The 17,253-nt window shown below is 55.0% G+C and overlaps 1 protein-coding gene across 2 annotated transcripts in view; it reads right to left on the bottom strand.

Annotated features, from left to right (window-relative positions):
- Positions 1-1,952, bottom strand: part of PEMT (phosphatidylethanolamine N-methyltransferase) — a 39,092-nt gene extending 37,140 nt beyond the window's left edge. The window contains exons 1-2 of one of the 2 annotated variants that reach the window (XM_069543016.1): positions 1,881-1,952; positions 1,262-1,497 (exon numbers count right to left, since the gene is read on the bottom strand). The gene's annotated coding sequence lies outside the window, so the exon portion shown is untranslated. The other variant, XM_069543017.1, reaches the window with a different exon arrangement.
- Positions 1,953-17,253: the final 15,301 nt, after the last annotated feature.

The raw sequence follows: 17,253 nt of genomic DNA, 5'->3' as shown, positions 1-17,253 counted from the left end.
AAAAGTCACTTCTGAGGCAGCGTGCTTCTCTTTGGACAAAGTATTTGTTCCAGATTCCGACCCAAAGTCCCTGTTTCTGGAGCTTTAACAAATAGCTCCTTTCTCCCCCAGCCGGCCCCACACCCGACCCTGGGGTTATCTCTCTTTACCCCTAGATGGCTGTCCACATATCCGGAGCTGTTTATCATGAGCAGCTACCGTCACAGGCTCCAGGGCAAACGTCTCCAGATGACCTCTCTGGCCAGGAGTTTGACTTTTGCTGGGAGAGGATCAAAGCTAATGGCTATTTCTTCCAACTGTCCCCTCCCCCAGCGGCCCTGCATCTGAGCACCTGGCTCCTTTTATTACTAAAGCTAACATTTGCTTAACGGGTGGCCTTGGGTAAAGCCTAAACCGTTCCCTACTCTTGAGTCTCCTTTCTGTTCATGGAATCAGTCTGATTGAGAGCAAGAGGAGAAGGGGATGACAGAGGAGGAGATGGTTGAATGGCATCACCAACTTAATGGATGTTGTGCTTAACCGCTCAGTCGTGCCCCATGGACTGCAGCCCGCCAGTCTCCTCTGTCCACGGGGATTCTCCAGGCAAGAATACTGGAGTGGATTGCCATGTCCTCCTCCAGGGGACCGTCCCAACCCAGGGATTGAACTCAGGTCTCCCGCATGGCATGTGGATTCTTTACTGTCTGAGCCACCAGGGAAGCCCAATGGACTTTAGTTTGAGCAAACTCCAAGAGATAGTGGAGAACAGGGAAGCCTAGTGCACTGCAGTCCATGCGGTCGCAAAGACTTGGACTTAGTTTACTTATTTATTCAGTATAGTGTCAGTCCCCCCTCCCCTCACCCAGGAGAAGATGAGCTTCCAGAGGGCAGGGTTTTGTCTGTTCCTACACAACTCTCCCTGGCACCTGGCTCGTTCCTAGTTCCACGCATGAAGCAGGCACTCTGTAAACAGTGAGTGAATGAGTCATTCAGCCACTCCCAAGTCTGGAGCATCCTTGGAAACAATCTCCCTGGGCCTCACAGACCCCATCTGTGGAATGGAGAGGGTGAAGGATCCTGTCTGTGTGGCCTCTGGCAAGTGACTGATCAACCTTCTCTGACTCTCAGAAGAAGAAATCTAACTGTAAAGATCAGAGCTAAGAAGTCTGAGCTCTTCCAAAGCTGCAGGCCCAGAGCCCAGTGCAGTTTTCTTTGAGCCGCAGAATAGGAGGGAGGGAAAGTGGGAGGGAGGGGAAGAGAGAGGGAGGGGAAGTGGACTCACGTGGGAAGTGCCATGATCACACAGCTGAGTGAGTGGCGGGCTTGGAACCTGCCAGCCTAGAGCAGGTGACAGAGGAAGCCCAATTAGGGAACCCCTGCTGGAGCCAGCACTGGTTCGGACACTCAGTGCTCAAACCCATCTTGTTTCTGCCCTCTCCTTGGTTCCTTTTCACGCATGCCGCTGCCCCCATCATGGGCCAGTTAAAGCCGTGTCTTCTCCAAGAAGCCTCACTGCTCCTGTAAGAATGAGGGCAGAGTGTGATCCTCGCTCCGAGGTCCCGTGTGGCTCGGGCACAGCCACTCTGCAGCCCTTCTTGCTCCCGGTGCTCCATGCATACCCGTCCCCTTCTTCTTGGAGAGCAAGGGCATGCCCTGCACCTGCACATGCTCAGCACCAGTCAGCTCTCGTCAAAGACACAAGTGAATGACGAAGGTCAAAGCTGCATTTCAGTCCAGGGAAGTTATCCGTCAAAAATGGAGGCAAAGAAAAAGTGTTTTCAGACAAAAGGAACAGGATCCCAGCTGGGAGCCCGGGGATGCAGGGAGTGAAGAGCACAAGAAAGTAAATCTGATATTAGATGTTTGTAACAATAATATCTTGTGGGGGTTAGAATATTTACCTTGGTAACGGAGCATAAAGGTCAGGGAAAGCCCCATAGGGTTTGGTCTCCACAGAGCCTCCTCCCATCAGCAGAAGAACATGTGATCTTATCAAGGTCACTCAGAGCGTTTCCCCAAATCGACCAAGCGCTGGAACATAAAGCAAATCTCAGCAGAATTGGAAGAACTGTGATCACACGGTTTATTCTCCCAAACAGTGGGATTAAGCCAGAAAACAGGAAGACAACTATCAGTTTCCCTGATAGCTCAGTGGGTAAAGAATCAGTCTTCAGTGCTGGAGACCTGGGTTTGATCCCTGGCTTGGGAAGATCCCCTAGAGAATGGAACAGCTGCCCACTCCAATATTCTGGCCTGGAGAATTCCATGGAGTGTACATATACAGTCCATGGGGTCGCAAAGAGTCGGACACAACTCAGTGACTTTCACATCCCAACCTTTGGAAACTAACCAAAACATTTTACTTAAACCCCAGTGATGCTTTCCAGGTGCTTCTACCTGGGCCGGCTGTCCAGGGACCAACAAGAACTTTACCTGGAGTGATTTGGGCGGGGGAGGGGGCAGCAAGTAGACTCTAGGAAAAGCAGCTTTTCCTGTTTAACTCCAGGTTCTAGGAGCGAGTGAGGAGAGGGGCTGGGGAAGAGCACTGGGTGCTCTGAGGGCTGCGGGACTCCAAGGGGCTGATCAGGTGTGGGAACCCACAGTCCTGGCCCAAAGCTCAGGACAACTGGGACACCAGCAGGTCTTCAGGCTGAAGACCCTGCTGCCCACCCTGAGGGCGCATGCACAGGAAGGAGGCAGAGCAGGGGCTAGAAACCCCTGGTCAGAGCCAAGGCTCGGCAGGGCCGCCTGTGCGCAGGGTTGGCTCGAAGTGTGGGATCTGGCTTAGGGCCGTTTCCTTAGCAAGGGACTCCAGGAGTTAAGAGGACGCAGTCAGTCCAGCTGCGTCCACAGGCCTGTGCCTGGCTCACTCATCAGCATGGTCTCCTAGTATTCCAAACACACTTACGTTAATTTAATAGTTGAATAATTATACCTTATTTAACTTGTCTTTTCCCCCATTGTTTGTGATGCTGGCCATTTTCCCATGGGCTTTTCTTTTTGATCAGAATAGTGTTTAATTTGCAGTATTTACCAGTGCATCTCCTGGGCCTTCTTTCCAAAAAACCCATGAGCTTCAATCTCAGCAAATACATGAACTTTTTAATTAAATGAATTGGGCCTTTGTAATTTTTAAGTGATTAAAAGTTTGTTTTTACCTTGCAAATTTTCCAACCCACAAAAAATTTGCAAAAATTATGAAATAAACACCTCCATATCCTTCACCTGGATTGACCCCTTATCATTCCTCAGCATTTTTTTTTTTTTTGGGCCGTGCTGCTCGGCATGTGAATCTCGAACAGGGATCACACCTGTGCCCCCTGCAGTGGAAGCATGGCGTCTTAACATCTGGACCACCTGGGAAGTCCCTTCATCAAGTTATTTTTATATGAACTATTTGAGCGTATGTAGCAGACTGTACACCCCTGGGCCCTTCCCTGAATATCTCCTAAGAACAAAAACATTCTGCTAGGAAACCTCGATACAGTCGTGTCAGAATCAGGTTTACGGTTGATCCAGAGCACGGCTAACACCAAGGCCCTGTCAACATTCCACCCACTGTCCTGCTATGTAGACCGGCCCTCGAGTGGGTTTGTCTGGTGGTGTTGGGGCCAGAGTGCCTCCTCAGTGCTGTGTCCTCCGAGCCTGCGTCCAGCTGCCCTGCCTGTTGCTCGAGCTTGACCTCTGGGCACAGGTATCTCCTCCAGAGAGATGCGAGGGTTCAGAGCACTGCTGTCCAGAGGCTGGGAGCTGACCCGACAGCAGCACCCGCCTGCCCTGCGGGGACCAGGCACACGAGCTCTGCACTCACCTGCTGACTGATCCCAGGAGAATGGCCCGGCCTCCCCAGGCCCCCAGGTCCTCATGAGCTTGTCATGAGGGTCAAAGGCAGGAGCCCTTTATCTGGCTCCAAGCAGATGACTTCTGCTGACCGTCGGACGCTCAGGAAGAAGACAGGGTGAGCTGGGGCATTGGGGAGGCTCCTCCAGTGCTGATGACCCTGAGTGGACGGGCAGTGTCCCGGCACCCAGAGGCCTGCAGGTGGCACCGTGGGGCACAGAGCCACAGGACTGCACCCTGCTCATGGCCACTTCATGTTCCGTTCTGCTTTTTCAAACAGACTTTATTTTTCAGAGTCCTTTTAGGTTTAGAGAAGATTTGAACAGAAGGTACAGACAGTTCCCATATACTTAAAAAATGGTTTTGTACTGATATAAAAGCAATCATTTCAACCATGTTAAAGTGTGAATGTAACTCTGAACTTCCAAACATGCTTTTGATCCCTGGTCAGGAAATAGGATCTCACAAGCCACATGGCACGGCCAAAAAATTTTAAAAATGAATAAAATAACACTACTTTCAGATGCAAACTATTAACAGTATGTATAGGATGGATAAACAACAAGGTCTTACTATATAGCATAGGAACTATATTTGATATCCTGTGACAAACCATAATGGAATAGAAATACATATAAAAAAACAAAGTTTACAGTTAGGTGGCTCTAGCCCCTTCATCGGAGAAGGCAATGGCACCCCACTCCAGCACTCTTGCCTGGAAAATCCCATGGATGGAGGAGTCTGGTGGGCTGCAGTCCATGGGGTTGCTGAGAGTCGGACACAACTGAGCGACTTCCCTTTCACTTTTCACTTTCATGCATTGGAGAAGGAAATGGCAACCCACTCCAGTGTTCTTGTCTGGAGAATCCCAGGGACGTGGAGCCTAGTGGGCTGCCATCTATGGGGTCGCACAGAGTCGGACACGACTGAAGCGACTTAGCAGCAACAGCAGCACCACCTTCATGGTGTTGTGTGACCGTCATCACCTCTCTTTTCAGAACATCCCTGGCATCCTCAGGGAAGCCAGAAGCCATTGGCAGTCACTCCCCATCCTGCTTCTACCCCTGCAACCTCTGATCTATATTCTGTCTCCAGGGGTTTGCCTGTCCTGGAAGTTTCATACAAATAGCACCAGGCAACAGGTGACCTTTTATGTCTGGCTTCTTCCACTGAGTGTGATGTTTGTGAGCTTCACGCCCATGGTGGCGGGTGTCTATACTTCAGTCCTTTTCACAGCTGAATGACAGACATCCAACCGTGCGGCTGGACACACGTTTCTGATCACTTGCTGATGGACGTCGGGGCTGCTTCTACCTTCTGGTGGCTGTGAGCAGGGCTGCTGTGGACATTCAGGCACAGGTATTTTCTAACGGACACTTATTTCTCCTGGATGTGCTCCAGCAAGGAAATTGCTGAGTCACGCAGCAACTCTGTATGTAGCTCTTTGAGGGACTTCCAGACCATTTTCTGCAGCAGCTGAACCACTTCATGTTCCTAGCCGCAGCACTCAAGGGTTCCAGTTTCTCCACATCTTCCATGCCGGCTCCCTGGTTTTGTAATGACTGCCATTCTCACAGGGGTGAGGTAGTGCCTCAGTGTGGTTTTGGTTTGCCTTTCCCTGATGTCTAAAGAAAGCTCTGAGCTCTGCAGACACGTCTGTTCAGCTCCTTTGCCCATTTTTAACTGAGTTATTGCCTTCCTATTATTGAGTTCCAAGGTAAGGGGTCATCACACATCGGAGTCTTTAAAACAGAAGGCAGGACATCTCAGCTTCCATCGCCGGACACGAGCCCCTGCTGTGCAGGCTGCCCTTCTCCCCTATATCCAGGGAGGATAGAGCACAGCTTCCCCTGGGAGGTTCAATTCAGTTCAGTTCAGTTGCTCAGTTGTGTCCCACTCTTTGTGACCCCATGGACTGAAGCACACCAGGCTTTCCTGTCCGTCACCAACTCTTGGAGCTTGCTCAAACTCATGTCCATCGAGTTGGTGATGCTATCCAAACATCTCATCCTATCATTCCCTTCTCCTCCTGCCTGCAAACTTTTCCAGCATCAGAGTCTTTTCCAATGAGTCAGTTCTTCTCATCAGGTGGCCAAAGTATTGGAGTTTCAGCTCCAGCGTCAGTCCTTCCCCTGGGAGGTTGCTTCCAGGAAAACCCAAGGTCTTCCACCCAATCCGGGGCTCCTGAAAGTGTTTCCCAGCCAGGAGCTGCCCTTCCTCTAAGCATCAGTGCTGCTGCCGCTTCCTATGAACACAGAAATAGCTACAGTGGCTTCTTTTTCTGCCAGTCACTACACATGACTAACTCGTGATTTTCCATTTCTCATTAGATTTCTTTTCCAGACTCCTTCCACCTGCCGAGCTCCTCACCTGGGGTAGAGTGGTATCTTCCAGCACCTCGCCCCCAGCCCTGTCTACTCCCTGGTCCCCCACCCAGCGACCTCTGCTCCTCCCTGCCCCCCAACACCACCACAAGGAATCAGTCCTCACCTCCTGAAACTGTTCCTCTGGGACTCAGGTCTCATCACCTCCCACCTGCACAATGGAGGCAGCTGGCCTCTCCAGCCTCCCTCCGCCATTTCCAAAGCATCCTCCGCAGATAGCAGGTGGCCCTTGTTCAGAGCCCTGCAGTGGCTCTGGACTGCTCAGACAGAAACCCAGGCCTCCCAGGGCGGCACAGGTGATCTGCCATGAGTGGCCTCCTTCATTCACTGGTTCATTCAGTTTTCTGAGCACCTACTGTATGCGAGGGCCTAGGACACAGTGGACAAAGGGCCAGGGAGCTGAGCCCTTGGCCCTGCCTTTGAGACACCTCCAGTCCTTTGGAGACCCCATCACAATGCCGATCTCACTCAGTTACTGTGTCATCTATGACTTTCTGGGAAATAAACTGCCATCCTGACGTTCCTTCTCCTGTCGCAGGCGCAGGGAGAGTGCCCTAGACCTGACCCCCTGCCTTGCACCCCTACCAGGGAGGAGGAGGCAGCTGCCTTCTCTCTCCAAAATTCCACCCTCTGCAAGTCCAGGCTTCTCCATCAGGGGACACTGGGCACCATCTGGAGACATCCGTGGTTGCCACAGCTGGGAGGTGCCATGGACACCGGTGAGGCTGGGATGCTGCTCAGCCTCCTACAACGCGGGGTCCAGGTCCAGAGCCAGGGGGTTGAGGAAATTTCCAACACGGGCAGATGTCCATCCAGGTATGGGTAGGGCAAGGGCAGTCCTGGGTCCTGTGGGCGCTCACTGGGAGATGTAGGTGCATCCAGGGCACAGGGGCACAGGGGCGGGGGCACGTGATCGCCTTCCAGCAGGAGCAGGAGGAGGTGATACCCGCTTGCCTTCTGTCTGGCCTATGCAGGCCTGCCCAGGGCAACCCTGTGTGGCTTCCTGCCCTCTGCTCCCGTCCATGCAGGGAGTCCCTGAGATGCTGGTGTAAACCAGGCCCAGACCTGGACCCAGACATTCCTGGATCTGCACAGGCCTCATGTGTGCAGGGCCAGGTCCCTGGGCTTTTACAGCTGAAGCTTTAGGGCCCTGCTTTGACCCTGAGAACCCCACCCCCATCACACTCTTGTGCAGGTCTTCCAACCCTGGCACATGAGCACGAAGGTAGAGTTAAATCTGATTTCCTAAAGAAAAGGGATTTCCTGCCCCCCTGAGAACTGGGAGCAGTTCAGATCAGTTACACAACTTGTTGCCTCTTTTGGTGGCCCATGACACCCTGAGGGGTAAGTCTAGGTGGGTCTGAATCACCCCCACCTCACCAAAGTCCAGCAGAGGCCTTAGCCCAGGGCCATCCCAGGAGCTGTTTGTGGACCTCTGAGCATGGTTGGGCCTCACAGCTGCCCACCTGGCCTTCATGTCTGTATCAGTTAGGAGGAACACATTTAACTGCAAAGCACCAAATTACAACCAACAGAAGCAAACAAATGGATAGGAAGTTCTTTTATCCCCATTAACACAACCAGAAACAGGCAGTTGCTAGCATAGGCATCTTGACTCCACTATCCCTAATACAATTGACCTCTCAGCCTTATGCTTTGACTTCACAGTCACAAGATGGCTGCCATAACTCTAGTCATCACACCTGGGTTCCAGGCAAGCCAAAGGTAAAGGAAAGGTCAAGGGCTGCAGTAGCTGCACCTCTTTTCATCAGGTAAGCAAATGCTTTCCCAGAAATGTCTCCAGCATACTGTCACTTTAGGACTGATGGGCCAGAACTGGGTCACACAACCAGCATTAAAAACTGGGAAATTTGATGACAAAATGATCATGATTGGCTTAGAGCACTGTATCAAAAACTAGTCAAAAGGAATAGGTGTTAGGAATGAGACCAATGGTGTCCACCTCAATTTCCAGTCCTATAGTTGGGGCTGCTACTGAAAAGTCCGCTTCTCCCTCACGCTTGCTCCTCCCAGGCCCGAGGCTCTATGGGGGTAAGTCAGGGGAGAGCCCATGGCTCCTGTGCCTACCCTCCCCTGTCCTGTAGCTCCGTCCTGTGCATCTTCCCAGGAAGCCTTCAGTGTATCCTCGACACCTGTCCAGGAGGCCTCTCCCAGCAGAGATCATCCAGTCACTTGGTGACGCTGCACTGCGTCCCCAGGAGAAGGAAGGATGGTCCGTGAGTCACTGCCCAGCAAAGGCTGGGTCAGTGGATTCTGCAGAATAAACACAGCATTCCCAGTTACTCCATCTGAGCAGCTGTCACATCTCGCCACAAATAACTGTGGGGCTTACATGTAGAATCTGGAATTCTAAAGAAACCGACCTAAAAATAGCCAGAGGCAGGAGGACATGCTCCCAGGCAGACAACATTTAGACAAATATGAGGAGCAGAGAGAGGAGTTGGGGACGAGTCCAGGGTAACGACAGTGGCTGGGGGCAGGGCACCTACTGTGTGCCGGGTGCTGACCTAGGTTCATCCAGGTATCAGGGCCTCACTGGGCCCTTCAGCCAGCTCAGGAAGCTCTGTCGTCTCCCTGATCCACAGACCGGACACCACGGCTGTCGGGGTGAAGATGTGAGCTCTGTGGTCCCCCAGCTTGTTGTTCCCTGGCTGTACATGAGCCCTGTGCCTCAGTATCCTCATCTATAAAATGGGATGATAGCACTACCTATCTCCTAGGCTCACTGGGAAAACTATGTATTAGTATCAACACAGGTGAAGTGCTCAGAACAGGGCTGGCAGGAAGTGAGCCCTTGAGCTGTGTGACCGGAACAAATCCCCCTAAGCCTCGGTTTCCGCATCGATTCAGTGGTGGTAGGATTTCCCTCCTCGTGTGATTGTTGAGATAGTGGTCCAGGTGACATGTGAGCACAACACCCAGTGGCTGGTTTATGAGCCTGACCAGTTCCTTCCCACCCATCGCTGTGCTGTTATCACCCACTCCACAGCTGACCCCTCCAAACCACCCTGATGACAAGCTCCAGCTCTGGGCTGACCTCACAGAAACAAAAGAAATGTTTAAACACACCTCTATGTCTGGGAGGAGGCGGACACGCACAGTGCTCACCGGGAGGTGGGCTGTCCACTCTCAGGTCCTTTCTGTGGGATGTGTATCGACTAGAAAGTAAGCATATCTGCTCACTCACACCTGGGGGTGGCCCAGGTGAGGATCTGGGGGCCAGGTTTGCAGGAGGCAGAGGGGCAGCCCTGGTTATATCACAGGCAGGAGGACTGGGCTATGCCATGAGGTGCCGAGAGGATCACGCCCTAGGGTCCTTGCACTACCACCATCGGCCCCCTTGGCTGTGACTAGAGACTGCCCGGGCAGGTGAGCCATTGGGCTGTGTCCACCTCTGTCCCCAGATCAACACCAGGTGCTTGTCCTGCAGCTGCTGCAGCCCCCCCACCCCCACCCATTCCCTACCCCTCACCGGGCCACATTGCAATTGCCCTGGCCCACATGGGGCTCAGGCTGGGTGTCCTTGGAGGCAGACTCCAAGATGAGGGTTCCAGAGCAGTGACTTCTGTGGGAGGTGGCTGCCGCCCCCAGAAGTGCTGGGAGCAAGCTGAGGCTGGCGGGGTATGCTGGCCAGGCGCTCAGCATCAGATCCTGAGCCCCAGGCAGCGCCAAAGCTCAGCGTCCAGGCGGGCGGGCCCAGTTCCCGGCTCTGCAGCCTCCTGGCGGCTCACCCTGGGCTGGTTGCCAAGCCTCCTCCACTAGAAGGTGAGCTAAGCCTGGAAGAGCAGACATAAGGGCTGCATGTGGAACCCGGGCGTCAACAGCGCTTTGGAAACTGACGGAGGGAGTCATCGCCAGGGGAGCAGCGCCACCTGGTGGACAGCGGGAGCATGACCGGCACTGGCCGCCGGGTGGCGGTGGCGGTGGCGGTGGCGGTGTCGGTGGCGGGTGGGGGGACGGTTCCCAGTGCCCTCGCCTCGCCCTGGTCACCAACACTGGTTGGTTCCTCTTTGCTTTCTTTCTGACGATGCTTCCTGGGGTTCCGCCCCTCGCGGACACCACCCAAGGTTCCAGTCTGGGTAGGCCCTTCAAGCTCAGGGTGCCTCTGACTAGTGGGCCCCGTGCAGCCCTCTCCCTACCTCAGTGCTGACGACCAGCAGGCGTGTCACTGATGAGATACAGAGGCAGCCACGTGCCTGGCCAGCCCAGTGATGCCCGGGGTCCTTCCCGCTTTCACTTCCAGAGGCCCGGTGTGGAGAATCAGTCACAGGCAGGTCAGCAAACCCGTGAATAGCCAGCAGGTGGATACAGCATCTCTGGGACTGCTGGGCTGTGTCGTGGTCCTTAACCCTCAATCTGGACTTGGTTCTGTTCCCTTTCAGGAATCCCCAGGCCCAGGAAGCCAGGATGCTGGAGGACGTCTTCAGTGTCCTCTCATCCTGTCATGCAGGCAGGTGGCCCCTGCTCCCTGGGGTCGCTGACTGACCGGGAATGATGGTGACCATCACCTTCCACGTGTCTCTGTGTCCCCTCTTCCCCTTCTGAGGACCCCAGTCATTGGATTCACGCCTAAATCCACGGTGATTTCACCTTGAGATCCTTACTTGATTACAGCTGCAAAGACCCCATTTCCACAGGAGGTCACATCTGGGGGACCAGGGGAATATGAATTTGGGGGAGTGGGCACTGCTGAACTTCCACAGCCAGGATCATCTCCCAACCCCCCACGTCTCCCCAGTTTGCCTCCCTCTCCAGAGCCAACCCTCAGCCTGCCCTTCCTCTTGGCTCCCTCTTACTTTTGCCCCCTGCCCACTCAGGCTTTTCTTCCCTCCTGCCAGTCACCCCCAGCCTCATTCTCTGCCTCTTCTGTTGGCAGCGGTACCCTCCTCCCCACCCCCACAGTGGGCCAGAGTCAAGGGACCCTCGGCACCATTCCTGCCTCCTTCTCTGCCTCCCTGGACAGAGGCGGAAGCTGAGACCCTGCTCCTGATCCCATGCAGCTAGGTTCCAGATTAGAAATTGGCCCGACCATACAGTGTGCTGACCCCCAAGACCAGAAAGGAGAGTGAGCAAGGGGCTCCTTCCCGCCTTAGGCGTTTGCTGCTGCCGCTGCTGCCACCCAGCCTCCAGGGTCCAGACTTGTGAGTGTTGGGGGGCTGCTGTAGTGGCAAGAGGGTCCCTGGTTCCCCACTGTCCGGGTCATAGCAGAGCTAGACAGTCCATTCTGTAGCCTGACTCTGTGAGTCAGGTGACAATTTGACAATTCAGTTCTAATTGCTGTGTTAGTTAGGACAGGTGAGGCTGTGCTGCGATAGCAGGCAGCCCCGAGATCTCAGTGACTTTTAAGCCTTAAAAGAACAAAGATTGAGCAACGACTTTTTTTTTTTTTTTTTGCTGCACTGGGAAGCATGTAGGATCTTCGTTTCCCGACCAGAGGTGGAATCCTCACCTCTTGCAGTGAAAGCATGGAATCTTAACCACTGGACTGCTTGGGAAGTCCTGAGCAATGACTTTTTAAATACATCTCCAAGTCATGGTCAATCAGAGAAAGAATTGATGAGTTGGGCTTCGCTGAAATTTAAAACCTCTGCTCTGTGAAAGGCACTGTCAAGAGGATGAGACAGGCAGAAAGGAGGAAAAGGAGATGACTTCTCAGGCTGCACGTCTGACCCGAGGAGCTGGGAGACACCCCTCATCAGAGTCACCCCAGGGCCCAGGCTGATGGGGCTCTGTCCTGGTGAGGGCGGGCAGCTCTGGGCAGAGGGAGAAGGGAACTGCAATCCTGGTCTTGAAGCTGCTTCCTGAAGGCGGTGTCCCCACTGCTGTTCAGGTTTCGTTGAACAGAGCCAATCTCCTGCCACCCTGACATCAAAGCAAGTGGGGCATCCACGCCACCTTGCCTGGTGCAGGGAGTGAGCCAGGGCCCCTGTGACGGCCACATGCCGCAGTCTGCTGGTCCACACGGAACACTGCCTCATGCACACTCGTGCACTCACACACACACAACTCCTCAGCACACCCAACCTGTTTGATCGGTTGATCAGCTGATCCTCAGGTGTTGAGAGCAAGGACCCTCAGTTTGAGGAGGGAATTATTTCCTAAGCAGTTGATCGAACATTTACTGAGAAATGGCTCTGATTGCGGAGCCAGATTGAGGCCCCAGCAGCCAAGCTTGTGCCTCTGGACCTCCTCCTGGCTCTAGCAAATGGTAGGAAGTGGTCAGCATCAGCCTTTGTGACCAGATCCGTACAGTGTAATGACATACAGTTAAATTCACCGGGTGTTAGTGTATGCGTCTATGTTGTGTGCTGCGCTTAGTTGCTCAGCTGTGTCTGACTCTGCAGCCCCATGGACTATAGCCTGCCAAGCTCCTCTGACCTTGGGGATTCTCCAGCCAAGAATACTGGAGTGAGTTGCCTTGCCCTCCTCTGGGGGATCTTCCCAACCCAGGGATGGAACCTGGGTCTCTTGCGTTACAGATTGGCCTTCCCCCACACCCAGGCCCTGTCTCGTTCTCTGTCCCTGGCATCTCCATTCACCCAGAACATCAAGTAAATAGAATCACAGTCTCCAGCCTCGAGACCTGGCTCCTTCCACCCAGCATAGCGCGCTCCCGGCTCAGGGACAGCCCTGTCTGCACCGCAGTTCATCCCTTTTTATTGCTGAATAATATTTCATTGTATGGATGTGTCACGTTTGGCACGTCCATTCACCAGTTGACGAACATTTGGGTTGTTTTCAGTTTGGGGCAATTATGAGTAAAACTGCCACGAGCATATGTGCGGACATATGTTTTCATTTCTCTCGGGTAAACACCTAGGAGTGGAAAGGCTAGATCGTATGGGGAGTGTATATTTAACTGTATAAGGAGCTGCCAGACTGTTCTCCAGAGTGACTGCACATTTCACGTTCCCGCAGCCACGTGTGAGCGCCCCCGCCATCCGAGCCCTGGATCCTCACCGGAACTTGATGTTACCCGTTTTCCCTCGTGGCCGTGTTGGCAGCTGTTGTAGGCATGGTTCCCACTGAACCTCTTCTTTGGGAAGCCATCTACCTGGACCTTTGCTCGTCTCAGCTGGGTTATTCATCTTCTCACCGAGTTGGGAGGGTTCTGACTTCACCTAGGAGAGCAGAGCGTGCAGAGGGGTCTGAGCAGAGTCACTCTGGGCAGGAGGGGAGGAGAACTGTCTGCCACCAACACCTTTTGTCACTCACCTCTTGCCCACTCCGCCTTGCCGTTCATCTTCCACACCAGTCCCCAGGCTCACTGGGCCATTCCAACGTGAAGAGCTGTCCAGGCTTCTTTAGCCTGGACTAAATCCCTTCTCCCTGCCTGGCATCCAAGCCCTGGCCTGCCCAGTCCTGTGGACAGCCCTGGTCTCTCTCCCCACTCCCATCACCACCTGTGGCCTGGCAGCCCCTCAGGCTGGAGCGCATGATGCTCCAGTACAGCAGCCCCGCCTCAGGGCCTTTGCACTTGCTGTTCCCTTTGCTTGCCTGTCCCTCCTTCCTCAGGCCACTGCTGGCAGCCCTGCCCCCACTACCCCCATCACACTGGGCACTCATTAGCTGACTTGGTCTGTCCACCTCTCCTTGGACTGAAGATGCCCAGGAGAGGACCTGAGATCGCTGAGTCCTCAGGGCCTGATGCAGAGTCAGCCCTCAATACACACATGCTGAATGAATATGTGAAGCAGCGGGTGAGACTGCCTTTCACAACGTGCTATGTCTGCAGAGGAAACTGCAGCTCAGAAGGGGAGGGGTGACCACAACGGCCGTGATCAGACACCTGGGCTGCCGCTTGTCCACACCGCCTCCGGCCAGGGACCCAGAAACACACAACGCACGCCTGCTGCCCACATGTCATGACGGGTACACACTCACAGCCTCACGCAGACATCTGTTTACACACTTATACACATGTGCACACAAACCACGCATGCCTGCCTCCCAAGCACAGGCCCGGGTGACTGACAGCCCAGGACTGCATGGGCTTCCGTCACCATGACAACGGATAGCGCCGGCTTGGGTGTGAACAGGTGTGAACAGCAGCCAGGAAGGACTTGAGCAGTGCATGTCAGGGCTGTGGCAATGGTCCCAGGCTCTCCACAGCCTGGCGCCAGCCTTTCCTGGGGACAAGGTGGCCTCTCAGACATGCGGAAACTGCACTTGTTCATCCACTTCCGGGGCAAGACGCCCACTCCCCAAGATCTGTGCCAGGCGCAGCGTGGACCCAGCACTTCACACGTGTGCTCTCCCTGACTCCTCACTATCCTTCAGATGAGCACTGCCAGGGAGCCCATGCCACAGGTGATGAGCTGAGGCCCAGAGATGGAAAGTCTCTTGCTCAGGGTCACACAGCAGTTAGTCAGCAGGGCTGAAAACTGGACCACTGCCCTGGGCCTCATCTCAGCCAGCATGGATTCTCCAGCAGCAAGCAACCTGGCCACCCTTTGCAAGGTAGTGAGCTCCCCATTATGAGTGGCGTTCAAACAGAAGTTGTCAGAGTTGCTATGGAAAAGGATTAGGCACTGGAGGAAAGGGGTTGGATGAGATGGCCTCGCATTAGTCTTTGAGTTGCGAGATGACAAAAAAAATTATTTGGTGAGCATAACTGGAAAGAAACCAACTTCAGGAATAGTTAGATCCAGCTCCATCACCTGGAAGGGAAACTGAGCCAATGAGAAGTGAGGTGCCGAGCCTGAGGCAAGGCTGGAGGCTCAGGGCCACTCAGCCAGCCAGAGTCGGGCCAGCCAGAGTCGGGCCAGCCAGAGCCGGGTGTCCTCCTCCCACAGGGGCAGGATCACTGTCCCAAAGCCTACATCCTTCCAGGGGTGACCAGGGCCATTCTGCCAGGCTGCCCTGGGGATACTTCAGATGGAGCCTTGAGGGGCTGAAGGTCCCAGTGGCTTGGAGCTGTGTCTGGTCTCAACTTTCCCATCTGTAGAATGGGCAGGTCACTTCGTTCATGAGTGTGGTTCTTGTGTTGTGCTGGACAGCAGTAGCGTAAACCTGAGCTGTGGCTGTTGTGACTGGGAACCACAGAAAACATTTTTTATTTCCTTTAATTAGTGGCTGCTGACATCGCTCTGAGCAGCAGCTTCCAGGGCTCCAGACTTCAGTCAGGTTCTCCTCCTAGTTCTGTCTGCACTTTATCCACCCCTCCCCCACTCCCCCAGGCAGGATGCTGGGCATTTCCTTCCCTGGGCCATTTTGCTGGTGTCTCTGCCAGCCAGGAAAAGGTGGTCACCTGTGCTGGCCTGAGGCCCTGCCAGGCAAGGTGGCCGCACTCTGAGTGGCCTTGACACCTTCTCTTACCTGGAGGGGACACCTGCTGAGATCCAGTTTCCTGCCAGGCAGCTAGAGGCGGTCTCAGCACAAGACTGAAGTCGGTCTAAGGACAGGAAGGAAGCAGGCTGTTTCTGGCACACCTGGGTTTCCCTCCAGGTCTGTGCCAGGTGTACACACCTGCTCCGCATGGGAGTGCTGCACACCTGTGCCCCACACCCCAGCATGTGCACGCACATGCACACCCGTGAATGGGCTCGGCTCTGCACTGGGGGCTACCCCTCCTCCAGAGCCCCCAGCAAACGTCGGGGTGTTGAGGTCCTGTGGCCTCTGGTCTGAGCCCAGGGGGTAGCCAGCCGCCTCCTCCAGGATGACCTCGGTGGAGCACAAGAAGCTGCAGACACAGGCGGACAGTCCCGGAGACGGCACAGGTGCACAGCTCCACGGTCCATCACTCGCCAAGGCCCTGGCCTCTCCCCTCCCACCACAGCTGGAGAAGGGAGTCAGGCCACCCGGGTGTGGGGGCTTCGTTGGGCGGGAGGGGAGACCAGGGCCCAGCAGGTGGCTCCCCGCCCAGCCTGCCCTGCTGGCTTGGTCACCTCCCCACCCAAGCGTCCAGGCTGTTCCTCTGCCCTGCATGCTCCCAGCAGCCGGGCCTCCAGTCTCCACCGGAAGAGCTTATCACCAATGACTTTCCAGACAGAAATCGATAGAAAACGTTTTATCTCCTTCCCCAGGGGCAGGCCGGCCTGAGAGCAGAGCCGGCTCCCATTACTATGGCGACCCTCCTGGCCGCCCCATCCCCTCACTTCCCACTCCCTTCCCCCCTCCCTGCCCCCTCTTCCACTTCCTCCCCTGGTGCCCCCAGTCCGCTTTCCCCTTCCCACGGAGCTGGCCCTGCTGCCTGGTGGCTGCACACAGCCTGGTGGCTGCAGCATTGCCATTCTGTGGGCCTGAGAGGGAGTGGCTCTCGTGCCCCCAGGTCCAGCCACCCTGGACCTTGGGGCCCTCTGCTTCCACACCAAAGTGCAGCTCTTGAGGCCAGCTTGGCCCCATCCCAGTGCCAGGCACTAGCCTCCGAGTCTCTGACACTTCTCTGATCACTAAGCTCAGTTTCCCCTCTGCACGACCAGACGGGGGACAGTGTAATGTGGGCACCCTGGAGCCTGGACATGTAAGGCAGGGAGCGCAGGCTTGGTCAAGAAACACCAACCACACCAGACAGGCCTCAATCTGTATGCCCATAGAATGGGTACACGAGAGATCATACTTGTGAGATCTAAGTGGGAGACGGGGGAAACCGTCCGGCCCTCTGCCCGACATGTTCTAAACAGTACATCCTCTGGAAGAATCATCGTCCAGCACCTGCTGACCACCAGGTGTGGGGCGGGAGGAGGTGGGAGGGACAGGTGTGCCCCGCCCTCTGCGAAGGCTACCTGGTCACCACCTCTGTGTGGCTCGCCCTGGAGAGGGATGCCCCACCAGGTCCATGTAACTGGTGCCCCCGCTCCACCCACAGGGCCGCATGGGGTTTCTTCCTACCTGCAGGCCGGGGGCTTTCTTCCTCCTTCCTCCTGGACTGCCCAGCCCTGTGTGGTCAGCCAGGCCGCAAACCTTCAGGACGGGAGGTGATACACACAGACCAGAGACTGGAGCCAGACTGGGGGGTGAGGGGGTGTCTCGGCTCTGTGCGTAGGGGTGCTCCTGTGGCTACTGGCTCCACGCTCCAGCCCCGAACCTG

Source organism: Ovis canadensis, chromosome 11 (assembly GCF_042477335.2).
Source record: "Ovis canadensis isolate MfBH-ARS-UI-01 breed Bighorn chromosome 11, ARS-UI_OviCan_v2, whole genome shotgun sequence".
NCBI classification, from domain to species: Eukaryota; Metazoa; Chordata; class Mammalia; order Artiodactyla; family Bovidae; genus Ovis; species Ovis canadensis.
Note: the sequence above shows the minus strand (reverse complement) of the source record. Positions and strands in the feature narration are given on the sequence as shown.